General features: G+C 48.5%; 1 pseudogene; it reads left to right on the forward strand.

Moving 5' to 3' along the window:
- LOC144738289 (uncharacterized) overlaps nt 1–25,974 on the forward strand; it is a 57,073-nt pseudogene that overhangs the window by 4,699 nt on the left and 26,400 nt on the right.

Consider the following 25,974-nt stretch of genomic DNA (forward strand, 5'->3'; position numbering starts at 1 on the left):
CATACATAAGCACACAAATACATGTACATGCACACACGAGTGCTCGTCTTGTTGTAGTGTTTCCTATGTTATGGTTTATGGTAAACGCAGGAGTACAAAACGTGCACTGCACACCTACGTTCCCTTTGCCCATTGATCGTGATGATGATGATGATGAATAACATGTTACTTGATGTAACAGAAAAACGAATGCTGACAATTGGAACAATACATATGCTCAACGAGTTTTGATTAGGATGGTGCGGTTAAATAGCTATTCCAATCCATTGAGATTGCACATTCAGCAAATTATAATGCGACCACAATGCGATCCTAATAATTATAGGGCAATTTAATCCCTCACCCCCAGTTCGCATATCCGTCCCTAGTTTAGTAAATAAATATATCTTGATACATCTGAGTATAGTTGGATTATAATGTAGGAGGACATAGAAGGAATCTAACTCGAATTATATGCATCTTCGGTGGATGCATGAGCAACCACCACTCCTCGACTCCCGTTGATTGGGAGGTGAGCCCACGGTAGCCTGGCGCTTACAGCTTTCTACACCTTACGCCACGCTCCCACGTCCCCTTGATTCGTTTGTTTTTCTCTGAAGAAGAGCCCCCTGTTGTTTGGCATTCTCCTGCCAGGTAGACACTCAGTGGCGCTGTTTTCATTAATTTAGCACCACGAGCGGGGAGTCTCATCCCTGTAGTTCCCTGTTGTGGTGCCGCATTCATTAACACGTTGCCCTCAATTCTTTGTACGACACAATATGAAAATAAGTTGCGTGTTCCAATACACATACTTACACGAGTACACTCCCTTGTACACACACACGAGTGGACATACACAGCGGTGGAGAAAAATGCACGAATGTGCATCCACCCCGCTTTGTACACACAAAGATAAAGATCTCCCTATAGCCTTAACAGACTGTAGGGGCAAGTTAGCGAGCACCTATGAAGGCCGCAACGGTACACGAGGGGGTGGGTGGCCAGCACCACGCCCGACCGCCTTTGTCTCCCCACCAGGTACTCATTTGAGGCTGAGTCGACCAAGATGGAGGCCCGGGACCGGTTCAGATAATCGTCACTGGTGTTGGCCGTGAGCGGGAATCGAACCCGTGTTGCCGGGTTCACAGCGCAGCGCGCTAACCGCTGCACCACCGCTCCCCACATATACACTCCCTTGTACACACACCCACACACGAGTGGACATACACAGTGCTGTAGGAAAAATTCACGAATGTGCATAGACACCGCTTTGTACATACACACACGGGTGCACGTGCATATGTAGTGGTGGTGTTGACGTGCGCCGACAGTGATGGATCACGGGGCGGCACGAGGTGCGGGGTTGGGCACGCGATGTGGGCGTGGTGTGGACGCGCGCGCCGGGAGTGAGGGATGACGGGCGGCGCGGCGTGGGTGTTGAGGCGCGCTGACACGAGGTGGGGAAAAGAGGATCGTAGCCAGCGCCCGGTGATTGGTCGAATGGGATAGGTGCTCTCAGCGACGTCCGCAGGAGGGGTATAAAGGGTGACGCGCGAGAGCACTCGTGGTTGTTTAACCAGTTGAAGATCGAAGACGGAGTGGAAGGAGTAGGGCCCGAGACCCCTAGTCCCGCCGTCCTTATCGGGACCGGGGCCCTGTGTGGCTCGAAGGCGAGATTGTGGGACCCGTGGTCCGACGCCCATGTGGGTCGGGACTGTGGGACCCAGGGTCGAGACGGACACCCCGGCTGGGAGTGTTCCGAGAGGCTACGGGGCGTAAGAGCCCGTGTCGGTGTAGCCCGGAGGACTGGGTAGGGTTAGGCTGGTGTTAGCCACCCGAGAAACTGAGTGGGTGTTGGTCACCCGAGTAGCTAAGTGGGCGTTGGTCGCCCGAGTAGCTAAGTGGGTGTTGGTCACCCGAGTAACCCAGTGGGTGTTGGTCACCCGAGTAGCTAAGTGGGTGTTGGTCACCCGTGTTGCTAAGTGGGTGTTGGTCACCCGTGTTGCTAAGTGGGTGTTGGTCACCCGTGTAGCTAAGTGGGTGTTGGTCACCCGTGTAAATATAGTTGGTTCAATAAAAGAGTGTGCTACCCGTGAAGTCGTCTCCCGCCGAGTTACTACATTACACATGCACAGTGTAATTGCACACAGCAATGTTTATGAACACATGTGCACGTATACAGCAGTGTGCATGCTCAGGGATTGCGTTTTAACACACACAAATATGCGAGCACACACGATTGTACATACATACACACGTGTACAGACCCACACGTGTCCATGAACGAGTGTAAATACACACACGAGTGCACATGCACACGAATGTACCCACAGAGAAGTACACACCCATGAACATACACATGGCTACAGTTCACTGCTGTAATGGCTGGTGCTTATGCTAGAAGGTGGCATGTGTTGTAATTGTTGCACAGCAAATGATGTGAGCGTGCTGTCTTGTTTATTCCAAACTTTGTCACGTTAAGGTGGTGCTTCGTAGTCCTATCGGATTACTTGTTGATGTGGTGTGATGCGCATTGGTTGTGAGGTGTTTCAATTGCTGATTTTACTCTCGTTGTTAAGTGGTCTTGTTGAGCTAAAGTTGGAGAAAGAAATTGCTCACACACGCTTACAAGCGATACCATTTCGATAATCAATAAAAGTGTATGACAGCAATCGTAATAATTGTCGTGAATTAAATTAAACAAATCACCTTGATTTACTGACGCGCTCATATCAACACAAATACTTAAATATGTTTCATAAAACAAAGTCAGTACAGTATACATTTGCACCTCTTAGTCGAAATCGAACTGGACATCAGCATTTTGATACTTCAGACTGTATGTCGATGTTAAATCCTCTAAACTTGCATCAGTTTAAAGGACATTGTCGGGTGAATATTGGCAAATTAACACGAAGCACGGAATTATGCATGGATATGTATATCTTTATTTAAACGGAAGCGTACAATTACGCAGTAGGATGTACATACGTATTAAGGTTAAATTACAATGGCCAGATTCGCTAATCTATGTTGCTACATATGCAGATTGTTAATGTAAAAATTAACAATTGAATGCAAAGTCCATGATATGCCAAGTCGAGAACAAAGGATTTGTATGCTAGAGGGGAGTTATAAGGGGCTTAAAATCAGACCTCAAGACCATTTCGAGAGGGATTTCACTGAGGATAGACGCTCGACTCCTCGCTCTGCAGATTACCCTTCTCCTGCGAGACCCAGCCTGGCGAGCCCGATTGCCTGGCGACTGGGAGAGTTCGTGGCGATCTCTTCAGACGTGTTACAGGGACATCGACACGCCGTGCATCAACAAGTAAGTGACGAGTGTAAATACACACACGAGTCCACATGCACACGAATGTACCCACACAGCAGTACACACCCATGTACATACACATGGCTACAATTCCCTGTTGTGATGCCGCATTCATTACCACGTTGCCCCTCAATTCTTTGTACGACACAATAGTATAACAATAATACACGAGTACACGTATACACTCCCATGTACACACAGCCACACACGAGTGGACTTACACAGAGGTGTAGATACATACACGAATGTGCACATACACCGCTTTGTACATACACATACGGGTGCACATGCATACGCGAGTGTGCATACACACACGAGTATACATACACAGCAGTGTACGTACACAGGGATTGCGTTTGACATCACAAATAAATGTGCTAACAAATGATTGTACATACCCATACACACACATACACGCATGTACATAGCCACATAAACAAGTGTAAATAAACACGTGTACACACATTGCAGGGTGAATATTAGCAAATGAACGCGAATTATGTGGTGAGATGCACATATGTATTCAGGCTTAAGCTCAATAGCCAGATTAGCGAAGCTAATTGCTAGATATGCAGATTGTTATTTCCAAAAATAACAATTGAATGTAAAGTTCGTAAAATGCAAAGTCGAGAACTTCATCTTTCATCAATGCAACATCATTCCAAACGACCCCACCATTCGTGTGCTGGTGTCATTGACCCAATTCGAATGAAACCTGTGACCTACAGCTTTCCACACCTTACGCCACGCTCCCACGCCCCCTTCATTCGTTTTTTGTTTATCAGAAGGAGGCATTCCCTGTTGTTTGCCAATCCCCTGCCACGAGTAAAATTTTGCTAAAACAACCCCCTTCCTTCATTGACGGTGTTGGACGGTAACGCTGTGGTGGATGTGAGCAATGTCCCGGAGGGAAGGCTCGTAGCCACCACAGTGGCCCACGAGGTCTTTGGACGGGTGCGAGGGGCTGGTAACCCCTCAATAGTCAATGCAATTAGCAAAAAAACTCGTCAAAAATTTTAAAACTGGCAAAATATTGAACACATACACACTGGTGTATATACACACCGAAGGTCGTATGTTACAGACTAGAAGATGACGATTGTTTTTTTGCGTAACGTTATTATGAACCACGCTTTCAAGCTTAACCATTCCGATGATTATTCCAAGTTCATGACAGAAATTATAACAAAACACACTCGTTTGCTAAAAGCACCATGCTCAACACGAGTGTCCTTAAATATGTTTATTAAACAGGTTCAGAACAGTATTAACTTGCACCTATTAGTCCAAGCTGGGGCCGGTTAGTTTTTTTTGGCTAGTCCCGTGTGTGTTTGTTGTGTGAGGGGTCTTGATAGCAGTCGTTCTCCACTGTAGTCCTGGCATCTGCTGCTCAGATTCCTTCCACAGCTGTGGTCCCAGTGGCACCGTCTCTCCGGGGGGAACCATGTGGTGTGTGTGACGTGTATCACGGGGTGTGTGGGTGTGTGCCTGAGATGTGTCACGGGGTGGGTAGTCTGGTGATAGTGGTCATGGTTGGCAGCGATCCACGACCACAACAACCACCCCTACTGTGTGGTGGACATGCCACCACAAAGCAGCACGTGGCGGGGGAGTGAGGTGATCGCTCTCGCCACGCGAGCAAGGCCCCCTCGCTTCCTCTTCTTTCCCTGCATCAACAACAACAACAACAATAACCGCCATTCGCCACTAAGTGGCGGTGACGTCACCACGACGCTTGTGCCAGGCCAAGTGCACCTTGAGGCAACCACGTGAAGTGTCGAACGCCCGCTGGCAGGAGGTCACGGGGCAGACCCAGCAGGTGCCACGGGTCGACTGACCGAGATGACCGAGATGACTGGCTGATGCACCACCTGTGCCCCCTACTGTACCAACTTGCTGTGCTTTAGCCACCCGGCGTTCCGCTCGTTGTTGTGAGCGTCGCTCCTCCGCCCTCCGTTGTTGTTGGAGGGCGACTGCCTCCAACTGCCCAGTAGCGTCCTTCACGAGCCTGCATCACCACCTCCACCACCTGCACCTCCTCCACCTCCTCCTTTGTCTCGTCCTCCATCTCTTCCGTCGTGAGGGCCCCCAGAACGCCAAGCGGCCAGTAACAATCGGCACATTAGAAATTAGAATAGATTGTTGATTGTAACAGAGATTTATGTTTTGAAGATGGGAATTGACGCCAAAAATTGTGTTTAGTTTTTATTGTTTTACTCAAGGTTTGTTCACACCCTTAACACACAGGTTTTCATCGCCTATGTTATTGTAGGGGTGTCAGGGGAAGGATTCCCACCAATAGTCGCTGATGGTTAGGCTAATTACGCTTGAGCGCACGCTTGAGCGCGCAGGCACCATTGTTAGGGAAGGTAAAGGATTACGCTGAAGGCATGAATAATCAGGAGAGCGGAGGCACGCGGGGAGCCCGGGCACAAACTCCCACGGCGAGCCTTTGTGATGGACGCCGCCGCATAATCTGCAATAACAAAGGCATGCGTGAGGAAGGGATTAATTAGAATTTACGCCGCGCACGCCGCACATTGATTAGCATATGCGCCGCGCATGAGCGGAGAGTGTTCGGGGAGTCCGGGAGAGAGGACGGCTGCCTGCGTTGTGGCCGAAACGTCGTGAGAATTATTTTATTATGTTTTATTTTTATTATTTTATTACTTCCCTTCTACGTGACTTTACCGAAAGAACCATGAAGATGAATCCCTGCAGTTTAGAGGACATTGTCGGGTGAATATTAGCAAATTCACAGGAAACACGGAATCATGCATGGAGATGTAATTATTCAAACAGAAGTGTACAATTACGCAGTAAAATGTACATACGTATTAAGGTTAATTTACAATTGACAGATTCGCTAAGCTATGTTGCTACATATGCGGATTGTTAATGTGGAAATTAACAATTGAATGCAAAGTCCGTGATAGGCCAAGTCGAGAACAAAGGATTTGGATGCTAGAGGGGAGTTATAAGGGGCTTAAATCCAGACATCAAACCCATTTCGAGAGAGATTTCACTGAGGATAGACGCGCAACTCCTCGCTCTGCAGATTACCCTTCTCCTGCGAGACCCAGCCTGGCGAGCACGATTGCCTGGCGACTGGGAGAGTTCGTGGCGATCTCTTCAGACGGGTTACAGGGACATCGACACGCCGTGCATCAACAAGTAAGTGTCTTCGTTAGTGGATAAAACTGGTAGTCGCGTGTAGCCCGACTTACGAGACGTTACTGTGTGTCGGTCAGACGTTAGTGAGAGTTTGCATTTTGGCGATTTGAGGCAGACATCCACGCAGCTTAGAGGGTGCCTTTAACTCTCAACAACACGCGCGACTGTTACTCTGCTCTGAAGAATCAGTCACATGGAGCAGATAAACTCTCCACAGCGCCACGCTCCCACGTCCCCTTGATTCGTTTGTTTTTCTCTGAAGAAGAGCCCCCTGTTGTTTGGCATTCCCCTGCCACGAGTAAAGTTCTGTAAAAAGAATCCGCTACTTCATCGGCGGTGCCGGACGGTAACGCTGTGGTGGATGTGAGCAATGCCCTGGAGGGAAGGCTCGTAGCCACCAAAGAGGCCCACGAGGTCTCTGGACGTGTGCGAGGCGCTGGTAACCTCTCCATATTCAATAAAATTACCATAAAAAACACGTCCAAAATATTAAACACATGCACTCGATGTAAAGCTTTCGTGACTGCAGGGATTCATCTTCTTGGTTCTTTAGGTAAAGTCACGTGGAATGGAAACAATAAAAATAATAAAATAAAACATTATGTTATTTTATTATGTTTTATTTTATTATTTTTATTGTTTCCATTCTACGTGACTTCACCGAAAGAACCAAGAAGACACGTACACTCGAGTTTAACACGTCGGATTTCGGGACCAATATCATCCATAATAGAGGTTTGGGGTTAGATCGCGGAAGTATATGAATGTGTCGTTAAAATTATACATTAGATAAATGCATACTCACAAAGGGAAGCGTACTTCAACAGGGATTACCATTGGTAGGGCTATTTTAATAAACACAATAGACAGGAAGGACACGTTCAAAGGGCTCGCATAATGCACACGCATAATGTACGTTGCCTCAGTAATCCGCCCCCACCCCACCCCCACATTGTGCAAGAGCGCAGCTGCGTGGTCAACACATCTACGCTTCTATATAATTTAGTTTGTTCAGTTTTAAACCGGTCTCCTATCTCTTAACATTGCCCCATAGACTTCGTATGGGAACCGGTTCCCTATCTCTTAACATTCCCCCATAGACTTCGTATGGGAACCGGTTCCCTATCTCTTAACATTGCCCCATAGACTTCCTATGGGAACCGGTTCCCTATCTCTCAACATTGCCCGATAGACTTCCTATGGGAACCGGTTCCCTATCTCTCAACATTGTCCGATAGACTTCCTATGGGAACCGGTTCCCTATCTCTTAACATTGCCCCATAGACTTTCTATGGGAACCGGTTCCCTATCTCTTAACATTGCCCCATAGACTTCCTATGGGAACCGGTTCCCTATCTCTTAACATTGCCCGATAGACTTCCTATGGGAACCGGTTCCCTATCTCTTAACATTGCCCCATAGACTTTCTATGGGAACCGGTCCCCTATCTCTTAACATTGCCCCATAGACTTCCTATGGGAACCGGTCCCCTAACAAAACAGTAAGACTTCACAAATCTGTCTGTCGCCTGATGAAGCTAGTTGTAATTACTGGCGAAACGTCGTACTCAGATTGTAAATGTTGTGGCTTGGCTCTCCAACACACCGGCTAGTGCTGTACTAGTGACGCATTTCCACGTTCTGTTTACGTGACAACCCTTACTAGTTGGCTGTGTAGGGTGGTGGCGGGTTTCAACGACACATTTATATATTTACGCGATCTAACCCAAAAACCTCTAATATGGACATTTTAAAAAGAAACATGCTTACAAGCTTTAACATTCAGATGATTATTCAAAGTTTATTAAATAAATAATGATATAACACAATCGTTGTCTAGAAGCACCCCGCTCAACACGAGTGTCCGTAAATATATTTAGAAAACAACGTCAGTACAGTATAAATTTGCACCTCTTAGTTCAAATCACAATTTTAATACTTCAGTCTGCATTTCCCTGGTAACGCCTTTGAACATGCAGCAGTTTGCAGCACATTGCAGGGTGAATATTAGAAAATTAACGCGAATTATGCGGTGAGATGAATATGCGTATTCAGGATTAAGCTCAATAGAAAAGATTCCACAAGTAATGACTAATCCCATATCTGCATATCCCATACATATGCTAAATTCCTCTTGATATGCAAACTCTTAGAACCTCCGAGTTCAACCAGCCTACACAACAAAGGCTCATTCCTAACAGCGTGTTTCAGCCGCATCGAACCTCACAATAATAATATCCTCCCACCCTCAACCAGCATATATACAAGGACTGTTTTCTTAGAATTTCTCTTACTTGATACAGCTATCGTGCTGTGACGGTTCCACCTGAAGACGGAAGCTTGTGTTGCCTCCGAAACGTCGTGAGAATTATTTTATTATGTTTTATTTATTTTATTTTATTATTTCCCTTCTACGTGACTTTACCGAAAGAACCAAGAAGATAGAGCAGCTCTGTTGCTAGATATGCAGATTGTAATTTCCAAAAATAACAATTGAATGTAAAGTTCATGAAATGCAACGTCGGAGAACTTCATCTTTCATCAATGCAACATCATTCCAAACGACCCCACCATTCGTGTGCTGGTGTCATTGACCCAATTCGATTGATACCTGTGACTTTAAGCTTTACACACCTTACGCCACGCTCCCACGCCCCCTTCATTCGTTTTTAAATCCTTTATATTAAGTTCACTTGCTTGCTTGCGCGCTTACGACCGTGCAAATCTTTCGGTCGTTTTTTAACCCACTTCCCGAGATCCAATCGAGCTGACATTTTGCACACAGACTCGTTGTGCGTGACAATGTATTTCTTGAACAAAATATTTCCAAAATTTTACACTTTTTAGGGGAATTTTTTTTTATATTTATTTACCAATTGCTTAATGGTGGTAGGCAATCATCTGACCCATATGTGGCAGCCATCTCAAGCCAGAGGACGAGAGGACTCTAGACGCCACGCATATAATGGATTTATAGTGAAAAACTTTGTTTTTACGGGTTAATTTTTTTGTTTCTCAGAAGGAGGCACTCCCTGTTGTTTGCCAATCCCCTGCCACGAGTAAAGTTTTGAAAAAACAACCCCCTTCCTTCATTGACGGTGTCGGACGGTAACGCTGTGGTGGATGTGAGCAATGTCCCGGAGGGAAGGCTCGTAGCCACCACAGTGGCCCACGAGGTCTTTGGACGGGTGCGAGGGGCTGGTAACCCCTCAATAGTCAATGCAATTACCAAAAAAACTCGTCACAAAATTTAAACACGTGCAAAATATTGAACACATACACACTGCTGTATATACACACCGAAAGTAGTATGTTACAGACTAAAAGGTGATTGTTTTTGGTGCGTTTCTTTATTATGAAGCTAAACCATTCAGATGATTATTCAAAGTTTCACAGGTTAAACTGACGATATAAATCTTATATGCCCCACAACACTGAAGTACGTTATACTTTTGAAAAAATACGCATTCAATTCTAATTCCCTCTGTTTCGACTCCAAACGATTGGAATCATTAATAATATTTTAAATGGTTGCCCCATGTTTAATGAGTGTAGTGAAGAAATTAGTTTAGTTTTTTTCATTCCATTTGTTTGCATTTGCTACGGCACACTGGTTGAGATTATTCTTCCCATTTATGAAATTTCTCTAGAATAATTTACATTTTCTTCATGAACTTCCTTGCATGCAATTGTTATTCTCGGAAGTAACTCTCCTCATATCTAACAAACCTAATCTCATGTGGCCATTGTGCTCAAGCCTAAGTTGAATTTTGCATTTCACTGCATAATTGTTCGCATGCTTTTGAATACGGATGGGCATCTCCTTGCATAATCATGTGCATGTTGTTAGTTTGCACATTAACAATGGCCTGTAAACGTCTATCAATGTATCGGCCTTAACTGTGAAATAACGCCTAAGATATCACAATGTTGATCGATATATACTTTAACTAAGAGGTGCATGCTTCATAGCGTGTTGACGTGGTTTTATAACTATGTTTAAGGACACTTGTTGATGAGGGTGTGTCTAGACAACGAAGGTGAATTGTTATATTCGCTCAATTAAAATGGTTGCAATTGCCGTGGATACCCATCTGGATGGTATAGTTTGTAAGCGTTGTTTATTATAATGTAACGCAACTATTATCACATTTCAGTCTATAGCAGAAAGTCCCGTGTGTTGTAACGCTGCTGTGTATGTACAGTGCTGTGTGCACTCATGTGTCTATATATTTTCCACGTGTTTTCACGCAACAGTCGGGAGACCTCGTTGGCCGCTGTGATGGCTATGAGCCTTCCCTCTAGGACATTACCGCAGTATGTATCGATATGGAAAACAGACGTGAGAACTGTGGGCTGCGGGATTTGAATTGCATTATAATTACTAGTATCACATTGTGGTCGTATTAAAATCACACTATCCACTGCTGGATCTGCCCTTTCAATGGATTCATATATATGTAGTGGTGGTATTGACGTGCGCCGACTGTGACAGTGATGGATCACGGGGCGGCGCGGGGTGCGGGGTTGGGCACGCGTTGTGGGCGTGGTGTGGACGCGCGCGCCGGGAGTGACAGATGACGGGGCGGCGCGGCGTGAGTGGTGAGGCACGATGAGATGTGGGAAAAGAGGATCGTAGCCAGCGCCCGGCGATTGGTCGAATAAGTGGGTGCTCGCAGCGACGTCCGCAGGTGGGGTATAAAGGGGGACGCGCGAGAGCACTCGGGGAGAGTTACCCAGTTGAAGACCCGAAGACGGAGCTGAAGACCTAGTGCCACGAGACCCCTAGTCCCGCCGTCCTTGTGGGGACCGGGGCCCTGTGTGGCTCGGAGGCGAGGCTGTGGGACCCGGGGTCCGACGCCCCCGTGGGTCGGGCTGGGGACCCACAGTCGAGACGGATACCCCGGGCAGGGAGTGTCCCGAGTAGCTCAGGGGCGTTAGTCGCCGAGTAGCTAAGTGGATGTTGGTCATCCGAGTAGCTCAGTGGCGTTTGTCGCCGAGTAGCTAAGTGGGTGTTTGTCACCCGAGATACTAAGTGGATGTTGGTCATCCGAGTAGCTCAGTGGGCGTTAGTCGCCAAGTAGCTAAGTGGGTGTTTGTCACCCGAGATACTAAGTGGGTGTTTGTCACCCGAGATACTAAGTGGGTGTTTGTCACCCGAGATACAAAGTAGGTGTTAGTCACCTGTGAACGAGTTTGATAAAATAAAGAGTGTGTTACCCGTGAAGTCGTCTCCCGCCGAGTTACTACATTACATATACACAGTATGATTATTTGACGTTAACGTATTGATTTTTTAACTGTTGAATTCCTGAAAGCTTCCAGCTGTAAGTAGCAGCTCGGCAAGACTGTGGGGTTAGAGCGGGGATATAAACGCGGCGCTTTTGGTTCGTGCCCACTTTTCCAGGCTCCACTTTATCGCCGCCACTATTTTATTTTTTATCAGCCAAAACTTCAGGCATGAGTTGTACTAATCACATACCTGCATTTCCCATATCCCCTCCCTTTGATGCTGCTAATCCTGCATAATGCACGGGCATAAGTAGTACTAATCACATACCTGCATTTCCCATAGCCCCTCCCTTTGATGCTGCTAATCCTGCATAATGCACGGGCATAAGTAGTACTAATCACATACCTGGATTTCCCATAAATATGCTAAATTCCTCTTGATATGCAAATTAGTTTGTCAAGGCGCCCTTCCCCCCCCCCCCCCCTTCCAACCCAGCTTATATAAATGCTCCAAGCACGTTTGCTGTTTCAACAAGACGCTGTCGCCTCGACAGACCTGGTTATCACCTGAGGACGGCTACTTGCGTTGTGGCCGAAACGTCGTGAGAATTGTTTTATTATGCTTTATTTTTATTATTTTATTACTTCCCTTCTACGTGACTTTACCAAAAGAACCAAGAAGAAGAAGAAAAAACTTCAGGCATTTCAAGAGGGTGTGGTTTGTTTTGAATAGTTTAGATCACCCACCCTGCGTGTCTCTGGGACCACCCGATACGCTCGCGATCCACCGCAGGATGACCCCTTCATCCCGACATTCACACCTGAGCCTCCGCGTTCCCGAACACTCGCACACACTGAAGGCACTTGTCGCCTTACATGGCGTCTGCCACCGACTGTTGGGCCACATTCCCTGGTGTTGGCCGTGAGCATGAATTTAACGTGACCGAGAATTGAGCTGTGCGCTAACCACTACACTACCTCTACACACACGCGAGTGTGCATGCACAGCAATATTAACGTCAATAGTGTTTTGCAGATTAATAAAAATCTAATTTTTTAAAGTTATCTAAGCGTTCGTTAACTGTACAATGCTTACAACAAACACGTGTACACACACACACGAGTCAAAGTCAAGTGTACTTACACAGCAGTGTAAATACACACACGCTTACAAGCGATGCCATTTCGATTATCATTAAAAGTGTATGACAAAAATACTTCAGTCTGCATTTCCCTGGTAACGCCTTTGAACTGGCAGAAGTTTGCAGCACATTGCAGGGTGAATATTAGCAAATTAACACGAATTTTGCGGTGACATGAATATACGTATTCAGGATTAAGCTCAATAGCCAGATTACATAAGCTAATAGCTAGATATGCAGATTGTAAATTCAAAAAATAACAATTGAATGTAAAGTTCATGAAATGCAACGTCGGAGAACTTAATCTTTCATCAATGCAACATCATTCCAAACGACCCCACCATTCGTGTGCTGGTGTCATTGACCCAATTCGATTGATACCTGTGACTTACAGCTTTCCACACCTTACGCCACGCTCCCACGCCCCCTTCATTCGTTTTTTTGTTTATCAGAAGGAGGCACTCCCTGTTGTTTATCAATCCCCTGCCAGGAGTAAAGTTTTGACAAAACAACCCCCTTCCTTCATTGACGGTGTCGGACGGTGACGCTGTGGTGGATGTGAGCAATGTCCCGGAGGGAAGGCTCGTAGCCACCACAGTGGCCCAACGAGGTCTTTGGAAAGTGCGAGGGGCTGGTAACCCCTCAATAGTCAATGCAATTAGCAAAAAAACTCGTCGAAAATTTTAAATACGTGCAAAATATTGAACACATACACACTGGTGTATATACACACCGAAGGTCGTATGTTACAGACTAGAAGATGACGATTGTTTTTTTTTGCGTAACGTTATTATAAACCACGCTTTCAAGCTAAACCATTCAGATGATTATTCAAAGTTTATGACAGAAATTATAACAAAACACACTCGTTTGCTAAAAGCGCCATGCTCAACACGAGTGTCCTTAAATATGTTTATTAAACAGGTTCAGAACAGTATTAACTTGCACCTATTAGTCCAAGATGGGGCCGGCTAGTTTTTTTTAGGCTAGTCCCGTGTGTGTTTGTTGTGTGAGGTGTCTTGATAGCAGTCGTTCTCCACTGTAGTCCTGGCATCTGCTGCTCAGATTTCTTCCACAGCTGTGGTCCCAGTGGCACCGTCTCTCTGGGGAACCATGTGGTGTGTGTGTGTGTGACGTGTATCACGGGGTGTGTGCCTGGGATGTGTCACGGGGTGGGTGGGTAGTCTGGTGATAGTGGTCATGGTTGGCAGCGATCCACGACCACAACAACCACCCCTACTGTGTGGTGGACATGCCACCACAAAGCAGCACGCGGCGGAGGAGTGAGGTGATCGCTCTCGCCACGCGAGCAAGGCCCCCTCGCTTCCTCTTCTTTCCCTGCATCAACAACAACAACAACAACCGCCATTCGCCACTAAGTGGCGGTGACTCCACCACGACGCTTGTGCCAGGCCAAGTGCACCTTGAGGCTACCATGTGAAGTGCCGAACGCCCGCTGGCAGGAGGTCACGGGGCAGACCCAGCAGGTGCCACGGGTCGACTGACCGAGATGACCGAGATGACTGGCTGATGCACCACCTGTGCCCCCTACTGTACCAACTTGCTGTGCTTTGGCCACCCGGCGCTCCGCTCATTGTTGTGAGCGTCGCTCCTCCTCCCTCCGTTGTTGTTGGAGGGCGACTGCCTCCAACTGCCCAGTAGCGTCCTTCACGAGCCTGCATCACCACCTCCACCACCTGCACCTCCTCCTTTGTCTCGTCCTCCATCTCTACCTCTTCGTCGTCCACCACCATCTTTTCTCCCTTCTCTGTGTTCTCCATTCTCTCCTCCTGTTCCTCCTCAACCTCCTCGTCCTCCACCACCTCCACCTTCTCCTCCTCCTGTTCCTCCTCAACCTCCTCGTCCTCCACCACCTCCACCTTCTCCTCTTCTTGTTCCAACTCTGTCTTCTTCTCCATCTTCTCTGCTTGGAAGTCCTCTTCTCCAAAGCTTGGAGCAATCGGGCCCTGCACTGGAGTGGTGGTGGTGATGGTGGTGGTGGCAGCGGTGGTGGCGGTGGCAGTGGTTACTGCGGTGATGGTGGCGGCGGTGATGGTGGTGGTGGTGGTGGCGGTGATGGTGGTGGTGGCGGCAGTGGCGGTGGCGGCGGTGATGGTGGCGGTGGTGGTAGCGGTGGCGGTGGTGGTGGCAGCTGTGGTGGTGGTGGCAGGGGTGTTGGTGGAGGTGCCGGCGGTAGTGGTGGTGGTGATGGTAGCGGTGGTGATGGTGCCGTCGGTAGTGGTGGTGGTGGCGGCGGTAGTGGTGGCGGCGGTGGCGGTGATGGTGGCGGCGGTGGTGGCGGTGGTTTCGGTGGCGGCTGTGGTGGTGATGGTAGTGGCGGCAGTGGTGGTAGTGGAGGTGCCGGCGGTAGCGGTGGTGATGATGGTAGCAATGCTGGCGAGGCGCTGCTCCTGCACGAGGCGCTTCTCCTCCTCGACGCGTTTCACGTTGGCGAGACACTTCTCCTCCTCCTGCTCCAGACGCTTCTCCTCAGCACACTTCATCTCGCGATGATGCGTCTCATCAATGAAGTACTTCACTTGAATGATTCGCTTCTTGAGAAGAACGTCTCGGAAGCACTTCTCTTCTGTGCGGCACGTCGCCCTGGCAATGCGCTGCACATCAAAGAGGCGCTCCTCTTCCATGGTGCATCTTCCTTTGCCAAGGTTCTTTTCATCTTCTTGGTTCTTTCGGTAAAGTCACGTAGAAGGGAAGTAATAAAGTAATAAAAATAAAACATAATAAAATAATTCTCACGACGTTTCGGCCACAACGCAAGCAGCCGTCCTTTACGTGACTTTACCGAAAGAACCATGAAGATGAATCTCTGCAGTTTAGAGGACATTGTCGGGTGAATATTAGCAAATTCACAGGAAGCACGGAATTATGCATGGAGATGTATGTAATTATTCAAACAGAAGTGTACAATTACGCAGTATAATGTACATACGTATTAAGGTTAAATTACAATGGCCAGATTCGCTAAGCTATGTTGCTACATATGCGGATTGTTAATGTAAAAATTAACAATTGAATGCAAAGTCCATGATAGGCCAAGTCGAGAACAAAGGATTTGGATGCTAGAGGGGAGTTATAAGGGGCTTAAATTTAGGCCTCAAGACCATTTCGAGAGGGATTTCACTGAGGATAGACGCGCAACTCCTCGCTCTGCAGATTACCCTTCTCCTGCGAGACCCAGCCTGGCGAGCACGATTGTCTGGCGACTGGGAGAGTTCGTGGCGATCTCTTCAGACGGGTTACAGGGACATCGACACGCCGTGCATCAACAAGTAAGTGTCTTCGTTAGTGGATAATCGCGTGTGTAGTTCGACTTACGTAACGTTACTGTCTCGGTTAGACGTTAGTGAGAGTTTGTTTCTTGGCGATTTGAGCCAGACATCCACGCAGCTTAGAGGGCGCCTTTAACTTTCAACAACAACCGCGACTGTTACTCTGTTCTGAAGAATCAGTCAAATGGAGCAGATACACTCTCCACAGCGCCACGCACACACGGGCGAGAAGCCGTTCAATTGCTCTGTTTGTTTGCAGGCATTTGCATTGAAGTCATCTCTTCACAGGCACCAGAAAACACACACGAACGAGAAGCCATTCAAATGCTCTGTGTGTGGGAAGGCATTTTCACGGAAAACAATTCTACACAATCACCAGAAAACACACACGGGCGAGAAGCCGTTCAAGTGCTCTATTTGTGGGAAAGCATTTTCACAGAAATCAAATCTTAACACTCACCAGAAAACACACACGGGCGAGAAGCTATTCAATTGCGCTGTTTGTGGGAAAGCATTTTCACAGAAATCAAATCTTAACACTCACCAGAAAACACACACGGGCGAGAAGCCATTCAATTGCTCGGTGTGTGGGAAGGCATTTTCACGGAAATAAAATCTTAACAAACACCAGAAAACACACACGACTCCTCTCTCTGCAGATTACCCTTCTCCTGCGAGACCCAGCCTGGCGATCCCGATTGCCTGGCGACAGGGAGAGTTCGTGGCGATCTCTTCAGACGGGTTACAGGGACATCGACACGCCGTGCATCAACAAGTAAGTGTCTTCGTTAGTGGATAAAACTGGTAGTCGCGTGTAGCCCGACTTACGAGACGTTACTTTGTGTCGGTTAGACGTTAGTGAGAGTTTGCTTCTTGGCGATTTGAGCCAGACATCCACGCAGCTTAGAGGGTGCCTTTAACTCTCAACGACACCCGCGACTGTTACTCTGCTCTGAAGAATCAGTCACATGGAGCAGATACTCTCTCCACAGCGCCACGCACAGACGGGCGAGAAGCCGTTCAATTGCTCTGTGTGTGGGAAGGTATTTTCACGGAAATCACATCTTAACACTCACCAGAAGACACACACAGGCGAGAAGCCGTTCAAGTGCTCTGTGTGTGGGAAGGCATTTGCACAGTCAGCACATCTTCACAGTCACCAGAAAACACACACGGGCGAGAAGCCATTCAATTGCTCGGTGTGTGGGAAGGCATTTGCGGAGAAATCAACTCTTAACAGACACCAGAAGACACACACGAACGAGAAGCTATTCAATTGCGCTGTGTGCTGGAAGGCATTTTCACGGAAATAAAATCTTCATAGTCACCAGAAAACACACTCGGGCTAGAAGCCATTTCATTGCTCTACGAGGGAGAGGACATGTTCACGGTCATCACCCCGAAACAAGCACCAGAAGATCCGCAATGATAGGGAAGTGAAATCAAAAGGTGAAATTCAAAGTGCTGCAATGAGTCCTGAAAAAAATGCATCTTTCGAACCTAGGCAGGTGGATCCTGAGAGATCGTTGCATATAGCGGATGCAATGAGTCCTGACGACAATTCCTCTTTCGACCCCATGCAGTTGGATCCTGAGAGATGGCTAGATGTAGTGGATGTAATCAGCTCTGAAGACAATTCCACTTTCGACCCCATGCAGTTGGATACTCAAAAATGGCTGCTGGAGTGGCTGGAAAATCAAAGTTTTGAGCACTTCTTTTAGCTGTTGAAGTCCTGGAACGTGCATGTCTGTATCTCTGTAAGATCAATTAATAACGTACAAGTCTTTTTTAATCAGTGATTTGCAGCAGTATTCCAAGCTAGTGTGATCATTTGAACAAATATGTTTGATTGCTCTGTGTGTTTGAAGCATTTTGACGGTTAGAAAAAACACTACACAAGTCATCAGGAATAAAAAGCTGAATTCGAAAGTGATGTAATGAGTTCTAAAGGAAATTCCACTTTCGACCACATGAAGTTGGTTTCTGAGAGATGGCTGGATGTAGTGGAGTGGCTGAAGACTCAAACGAATTGAGTACATCTGTTAACTGTTGCCCTGTGTATATTCGTGTCTCTTAGATGTATTTTTTCAGTGCTTTCCATTTCTCCGAGCTAGAGTGATGTGAATGCTCTATAATGTGTTCAGATGAAAGTCTTCCTTTTAACTTCCAGAAGTGTTCACTTACTTCAGGATGGCTTCGTCTGGTAGTTGGATCATCGGGGCTGTTAAATGGCTGGTGCTTATGCTAGAAGGTGGCATGTGTTGTAATCTTCTCACAGCAAATGATGTGAGCGTGCTGTCTTGTTTATTCCAGACTTTGTCACGTTAGGGTGGTGCTTCGTAGTCCTATCGGATTACTTGTTGATGTGGTGTGATGCGCAGTGGTTTTATGGTGGTTCAATTTCTAATGTTTCTCTCGTGGTTAAGTGGTTTTGTTGAGCTAAAGTTGGAGCAATACTTTGATCACAACTTTGCTCAATATTTTACATTTTTTTTTATCATTGTGTAATAAACAAAATAACTTAAAATAATAGGTTTCAGAGTGTGCGTGGATTGCACGTTCGTTGTTCTTGTGTTTGATGGCTTGGACTTCTGGACGAATGGCTTCAGTCGAAAAGGACGTCAATGGGGAAATCGACGTTTACGTGTTCGATTTTAAGAATATGTTTTAACTGGTGAATTCCTATTGGGAAATGATCTGCCTAGTTCCTTCCTGTTTGAGTATGCGTATTAATAAAGATTTCAATACGAGTATTAACGTGAATTTTCTTGCAGATTGATAAAGACCCGAATTGTTTTTAAAGATGAATGATCGTACGTCATTTCAACCATATCCTTCCTTAGAAAAAGTGTGCTTATAAACACGACTGTCTATACAGCGGAGTGCATTCACACACGAGTGTGCATGTGCTTCTTCGAGTTTTAACTTTAATTTACTTGCAGACCAAAAAAGACCTGACATGTTAAAGATGACTAATCGTCCATAATTGAAGAAGGGAAATAAAAAAATAATAAAAATAAAACAATAAAAATAAATTATATATATTTTTATTATGTTTTATTATTTAATAAAAACAAAACATAATAAAAACATTTTTAACAATTTTTTATTATGTTTTATTTTCATTAAATAATAAAAAAAATGTCATTTAAAACAGAATAAAATAACTTTATAAAAAAAAAATTTCATTTTTTTATTTTATTATTTCCCTTCTACGTGACTTTACCGAAAGAACCAAGAAGGTTAATTTTCTTGCAGAACAATAAAGACCTGACATGTTAAAGATGACTAATCGTCCCTTATTGCTACAATGTTCATAGCGAACACGCGTGGAGGCGAGTTTCAGGTGAAGCATCTCCAGCACACAAGTTGACCCTCACCTGGCAGCATCGTGGCTGTCCGCTGATCACACTCATGACGTCACACTCATGACGTCACACGCACGAGCTGTAGGGGCGGGGCTCTGTCCGCTCAGTGGCGCTGTTTTCATTAATTTAGCACCACGAGCGGGGAGTCTCATCCCTGTAGTTCCCTGTTGTGGTGCCGCATTCATCACCACGTTTTCTTGGTTCTTTCGGTAAAGTCACGTAGAAGGGAAAAAAAAAAAAATGTTTTTATTATTTTATTATTTCCCTTCAAAAATAAAAATAATAAACATTTTATTTTTATTATTTTATTACTTCCCTTCTACGTGACTTTACCGAAAGAACCAAGAAGATGAATCCCTGCAGTCACGAAAGCTTTAAATGGAAACATTACCACGTTGCCCTCAATTCTTTGTACGACACAATATGAAAATAAGTTGTGTGTTCCACTACACATACTTACACGAGTACACACATACACTCCCTTGTACACACACCCACACACGAGTGGACATACACAGTGCTGTAGGAAAATGCACGAATGTGCATCCACCCCGCTTTGTACACACAACGATAAAGATCCCCCGTATAGCCTTAACAGACTGTAGGGGCAAGTGCTGTTAGCGAGCACCTATGAAGGCCGCAACGGTACACGAGGGGGTGGGTGGCCAGCACCACGCCCGACCGCCTTTGTCTCCCCAGTGGCAATGTTTACACACCGCACCAGGTACTCATTTGAGGCTGAGTCGACCTAGGGGAGGCCCGGGTTTGCCGTGAGCGGGAATCGATCCCGTTGTCGCCGAGTTCATAGCGCAGCGCGCTAACCGCTACACCACCGCTCCCCACATATACACTCCCTTGTACACACACCCACACACGAGTGGACATACACAGTGCTGTAGGAAAATGCACGAATGTGCATACACACCGCTTTGTACATACACACACGGGTGCACATGCATACACGAGTGCGTACACACATTTGTGCATCTATACATACAACACATATGTATAGATGCACAAATGAGTGTAAATGCATTGGGGTGTAGATACATGCACAGTGTAATTGCACACAGCAATATACATAAACACATGTGCACGTATATAGCAGTGTGCATGCTCAGGGATTGCGTTTCAACACACACAAATATGCGAGCACACACGATTGTACATACATACACACGTGTACAGACCCACACGTGTCCATGAACGAGTGTAAATACACACACGAGTCCACATGCACACGAATGTACCCACACAGCAGTACACACCTGTAGTAACGCTCACGACTCGTTCACACCGGAGTTGGAGGCACACTTGTTTATTTAACACCAACGTTGTGACATACACATTTGAGGGGGTATCGGCCCCCTCACCCGTCTATCTGAGGACACACCTCTCTAGCTAACCCTAGCCTGCCTCTGAGTCCTCCACTAATGGGCTAGGGGAGGCTATCTTGGCCCGACACTGGTCAGTCGGGCCCGGTACCCAGAGTCCAGACCAGCACTGGCTCTGGCTCTGGTACCACGCCACTGGCTCGAGCCTGCGCGGTCCTGATAAGGACGGCGTACCAGGGGGAGTCCAGGGCTCTATCTCAGACGTCTTCCGCCTCCTCTTCTTTAGCTAAACATCACTCCCGAGCCCTTCGATACATTCCCCTTTTATACCCAACCCCTCCCTGAGGGGTGGGGCCCCGGGGGATCATAACGACCGAATCGACCCCCCAGGGTGTCTGGCGCGGACGTCGCAGAGGGCACCTGCTTGTGCACACATGTAGCCCCGCCTACTGTGTTTGTTTACCATAGGCTGCCATGCATAACGGGCTCTCTCTCTAACACCCCTACATCACTCCCCCCCGCATAGCATGCAGCCGTCCCGGCTGCCAACATACAAAAATTTGACAATAAAGGTGCCTTCACCCCCTGACCGCGCGTGTGCCTCACTATTTTTGAACAATAACAGGAACCAGAACAAGAACGCAACAACAAGATGAGAAACAACCCGACGCACCCCCCCCCGAATAAATACGAATTCCGTAAAAAAAACAGCCTATATACAATCAGCAGGGAACCCACCACGCACACACAACACACGGTGAACCCAACATATGTACATCCGAGGAGCGGGGAACACACCACCCACACAACACCCAATAAACACAACAGCCATGTACACATTTTCCGGCCTCACAACAGTTTGCGCATTTTAGCGCGCGTCCTTGCAGCGGGCCCCTCGCACGGGGTAACCCCGCGTGGCGGACCATCAGGTGGCGACTGTCCGTCTTGGGGTGAGCATTCATCCGACTCCGCGTGACCCTCGGTATCCGCAGGAGGGGTGATCGGGCGTGAGCCCGTCACTCCCGATGCTCCTGAAGGTGGCACAGCCGGCAAGGCATTAGGTGAGAGCGACGGAGACGGACCCAGCGAGTCGGCCGACCCCCCACACGTTTGGCCACCGGCGTGTGAAGTGGGATTGTGTACCGCTGCGAAGGGTTTCAACCTAGAGGGGTGCACGAACCATCTCCGCTTCCCCCACTTTATGCGCACGCACTGCGGACGTAACACCTCCACCACTTCCACAGGGCCCCGCCACGGCCGCACCAGTTTAGAGGAGGTTGCCAGTGGCACCTGGGGGCAGTGCAACCATGCCTTGTCCCCCGGCTTCCACTGCAGTATGTGCGCTCGACTCAATCTGAGGCGCTCATTCGCCTTCTGACGGAGGTCAGAGTTTTGCATTGCAGCATCCCGTGCCTCGGTCAATTTGTCCAGATTAAATTTAACATGGTCAGCCAGATTAGTTTTTCCCTGCGGCACGGGGATCCGCAACTGGGCACGAACAGGCGGGTCTGGTTCTCGGCCGTACATGAGGTAAAAGGGAGAAAACCCCATAGCTGCATGGGGTGCCATCCGGTACGCCGCCAAGACCCCCTGAATTTGTAGGTCCCAATCCGTTTGCGAGTCCGAAACTTGTTGTGATAACATGGACGAGATGGTGCGATGCAAACGTTCGACCATCCCGTCCGTTTGTGGGTGATATGGGGAGGTCCGAATTTTCTTTGTGCCCAGGAGATCGCAGACTTGTCTGAGTAGTTTACCGGAAAAATTTCTGCCCTGGTCGGTCAGCAACCTCTCCGGAGCAGGACATAACCCTGAACAAAGGCCTCCACGATGGCTGCTGCCGACTGGTTGGCCAGAGGCCAGGCCAGTAAAAATCAAGTTGCAGCAAGGCGAGAGTCTTTTGGGTCCCCAGGTGTAGGAGGCGCTCATGAGCGGCCCATACCACCCTACCCCGCAACCCAGTAGGGACAACCAGCCGATGTCGACGTGACTTCCCGTCCCAATGCATTAGCAGACCTTGGCACATTTCCCATGCGTCGGAACCACCTCTTTTTCCCCCCGCCGCACCGCCAACGCGACGTCGCCACCCGAGGAGGGAGACATCCTCCATCTGGAGGCGCCCCCATTCAATGACGGGCAACCCCAACAGGGAATCTTTGCCCTGTTGTTCGATCGAATTAGGAACCACTGCATCATCGTCGTTGGCGGCCGCCAAGACAGGTACCGATGTGTCCCCTGGAGGCCTGCAACGTCCAGACCCCAGGAGGCATGCACACTCGGAGGTGGTTGGCAAGCGTGACAGAGCGTCCGCGTTGGTGTGGCGAACGCCCTTACGGTATGTGGTTTGGAAATCGTAATCCTGGAGGACCTCCAACCATCGGGACAATTGTCCCGATGGCTGTTGAACCCTCAGGGCGTACTGCAGTGCCGCATGATCTGTGCGGACGGTGAAATGCCGACCGTACAGATATGGGCGATACTGTTGGACGAAATGGACAATTGCCAACAGTTCCCTACGGGTGACACAATACCGTTGCTCCGCTGGAGACAACACCCGACTGCCGTACGCAACCACACGTTCCACGCCGTCAACCACCTGGGAGAGCACGCCCCCAATACCCGTGTTGCTCGCATCGGTGTCGAGCAAGAACGGCTTAGAAAAATCAGGGTAAATCAGGGGAGGAGCGTTTACCAAAGCGTCCCGAAGGGAGCAAAAAGCAGCTTCCTCCTCCTGACCCCAGCAGAACCGGACCCCTTTAGATGTCAAAGCATGTAGGGGTTTGGCGATAGTCGCAAAATTAGCGACGAAGCGTCTATAATACGACGCAAACCCAATAAAACTCCTAACCTCTCCCACTGAGGTGGGAGTCGGCCAGGAGCTTACACACTGCGTTTTGGCGGGATCGGTAGAAATACCTGAGCGCCCCACGATGTGCCCCAAATAACGCACCGACTCGCGTAACAAATGGCATTTTTGGGGCTTAAATTTCAAATTAGCAGCCCGCATCTTTAGGAAAACCGCCCGCAACCTCTGGAGATGTTCCTCAAAAGTTTTGCCAAAGACAATGACGTCATCCAAATAAATCAGGCACGACTCCCATTGCAATCCAGCCAAAACCAATTCCATCAACCGCTGGAAAGTTGCCGGCGCTGAGTGTAAGCCCATCGGCAACCGGTTGAATTGAAACAGGCCGTGCGGAGTACGGAAAGCAGTTTTAGGCTTTGAATCATCGTCCAGAGGAAGCTGCCAGAATCCCGAAAGTAAGTCCAATGTGGAGAAGAATCGCGCTCCCGCCAAGGCGTCAAGCGATTCGTCCATCCGTGGGAGCGGGTATGCGTCGGCAACCGTAATTTTATTAAGGCGCCGAAAGTCAACGCAAAACCGCAACGAACCGTCCTGCTTCTTAACCAGGACGATCGGCGCTCCCCAAGGGCTGTTGGAGGGAGAAATTATGTCGGCGGCTAGCATGTCATCAACAGCCGATTTGACATGGTCCTTTTCGGCGGGACTCAACCGAAAAGGATTTAGGCGTATTGGCGCGCTGTCACCCGTATCAATATGGTGACGCAGCAGATGAGTGCAGCCCAAATCGTATTTATCCCGACTGAAAACGTCGGAAAATTCCCTCAGTAGTGTCTTAAGACGTTGGCGCTCTAAATTTGACAGGTCCGTCGATCCCGCGCAAAGCGCCTCGAGCCACCCTTCATCGCTGTCTGAATGTGGTCGCGGTGCAGGGGCAGCGCCGACATGACTCGCGACGGGTTCCTCACAGGGCACCGGCGTTGCGTGAGCAAGCACGGTCCCCTGTGGGACCACCACCGTCTGCGAGCCCACATTGAGGACCGCGATGAAGGGTTCTCCATCCCCTCTCACTATGGTCTGGGCCGGGAGTAAATTAGGTCCACTGACCCCGGCCCTAGACGGTCCCAGCAAAACCCCTTGAGCCCCAATGCCCTTAGCGAAGGGCCGCCGAAGTCTCAAAGGAATTAACATTTGCGCCCCCGGAGGAACGCGCACCGTTCTATCCACGAACGCCGGCACCGTCGCGAACGCCGTCCGGCTCGTAGCGGGGGATGGCAAAAACGCCATGCGTCGGCCCGATGGGAGCTCAATGCATCCCTGGTCGATTAATATCCTAATCGGCATTTTGGCCAGGAAATCCGTCCCCAGCAGGCACGGAACCGCCAGCGAGGAGGAAACAAAAATCGGCCCAGATAATTTAATATCCCCGACACAAATTTGGGCTCGAATTTGTCCGATGATGCCAAGTGAACCCCCGTTAGCAGCAAAGAATGGCACGTTAACAGGCATCAAAGGACGGCTTTGGGCAGGGAGAATGTTATAAATCAACTCCGAAATAATGGTCGCCGATGCTCCTGTATCGACCAGGATGCGCACCTCGACCCCATCGATGTGACCCACAACGGCCGACGACCCTGACGACGCGGCTACAACCCGATGGGCCAACACGGACCACTGGCTGGGTTCAATCTGAGTACCCAGAGCGGTGCGTGTTGGTGCCATGGTACGCGATATTGGCCCCCCCTTCGCTGCGGTGTTTAAGTGTGCGACGGGCGTGTGCGTGGGCCAAACGTGAGGGGTGCCGCGACTCGCCGGATTATGATGGTGGAGCTTGTGACGAGGGCCGGCGTCCCGTTGAGGTGTCGTCCTGCGCTGCCCAGGAGAGCGGCACCCCGAGGCGACGTGGCCCCGGATGCCGCAGTTGTAACAGCGTGGAAGCGCTGGTGACGACGATGGATGTTGTAGACGGCTTGAACCGGCCCGGTCCTCCCGTACTCCCGCTCCATGCTGCCGTTGATGGTCGATGGCGCAAACCTCTTCCGCCGGGAGGGTGGCTGCAGCGACGGCACGCCCGCTCGCCGCCTTGCTGGCCTTCCGTCGTTGAGAGGACAGGTTTGCGTGGAGAAGACGGGCCGCTTGGAGGGAGCACATCTCTGCATCGTCCTGTGCGACAATGACGATGTCTAAGTCGTCCGCCAGCAAAAGTATCTTCTCTGTCACCATGGCGTCGACACCCTCGTCATCCATTCGTGGAAAGGCCTCCTTCGCCAGTGCCAGGAGGCTTGTGCGGTACGCCAGAGGCGACTCCTTCGTCCCCCG

This window comes from Lampetra planeri, chromosome 81, assembly GCF_965212315.1.
Source record: "Lampetra planeri chromosome 81, kcLamPlan1.2.h2, whole genome shotgun sequence".
Classification (NCBI taxonomy): Eukaryota; Metazoa; Chordata; class Hyperoartia; order Petromyzontiformes; family Petromyzontidae; genus Lampetra; species Lampetra planeri.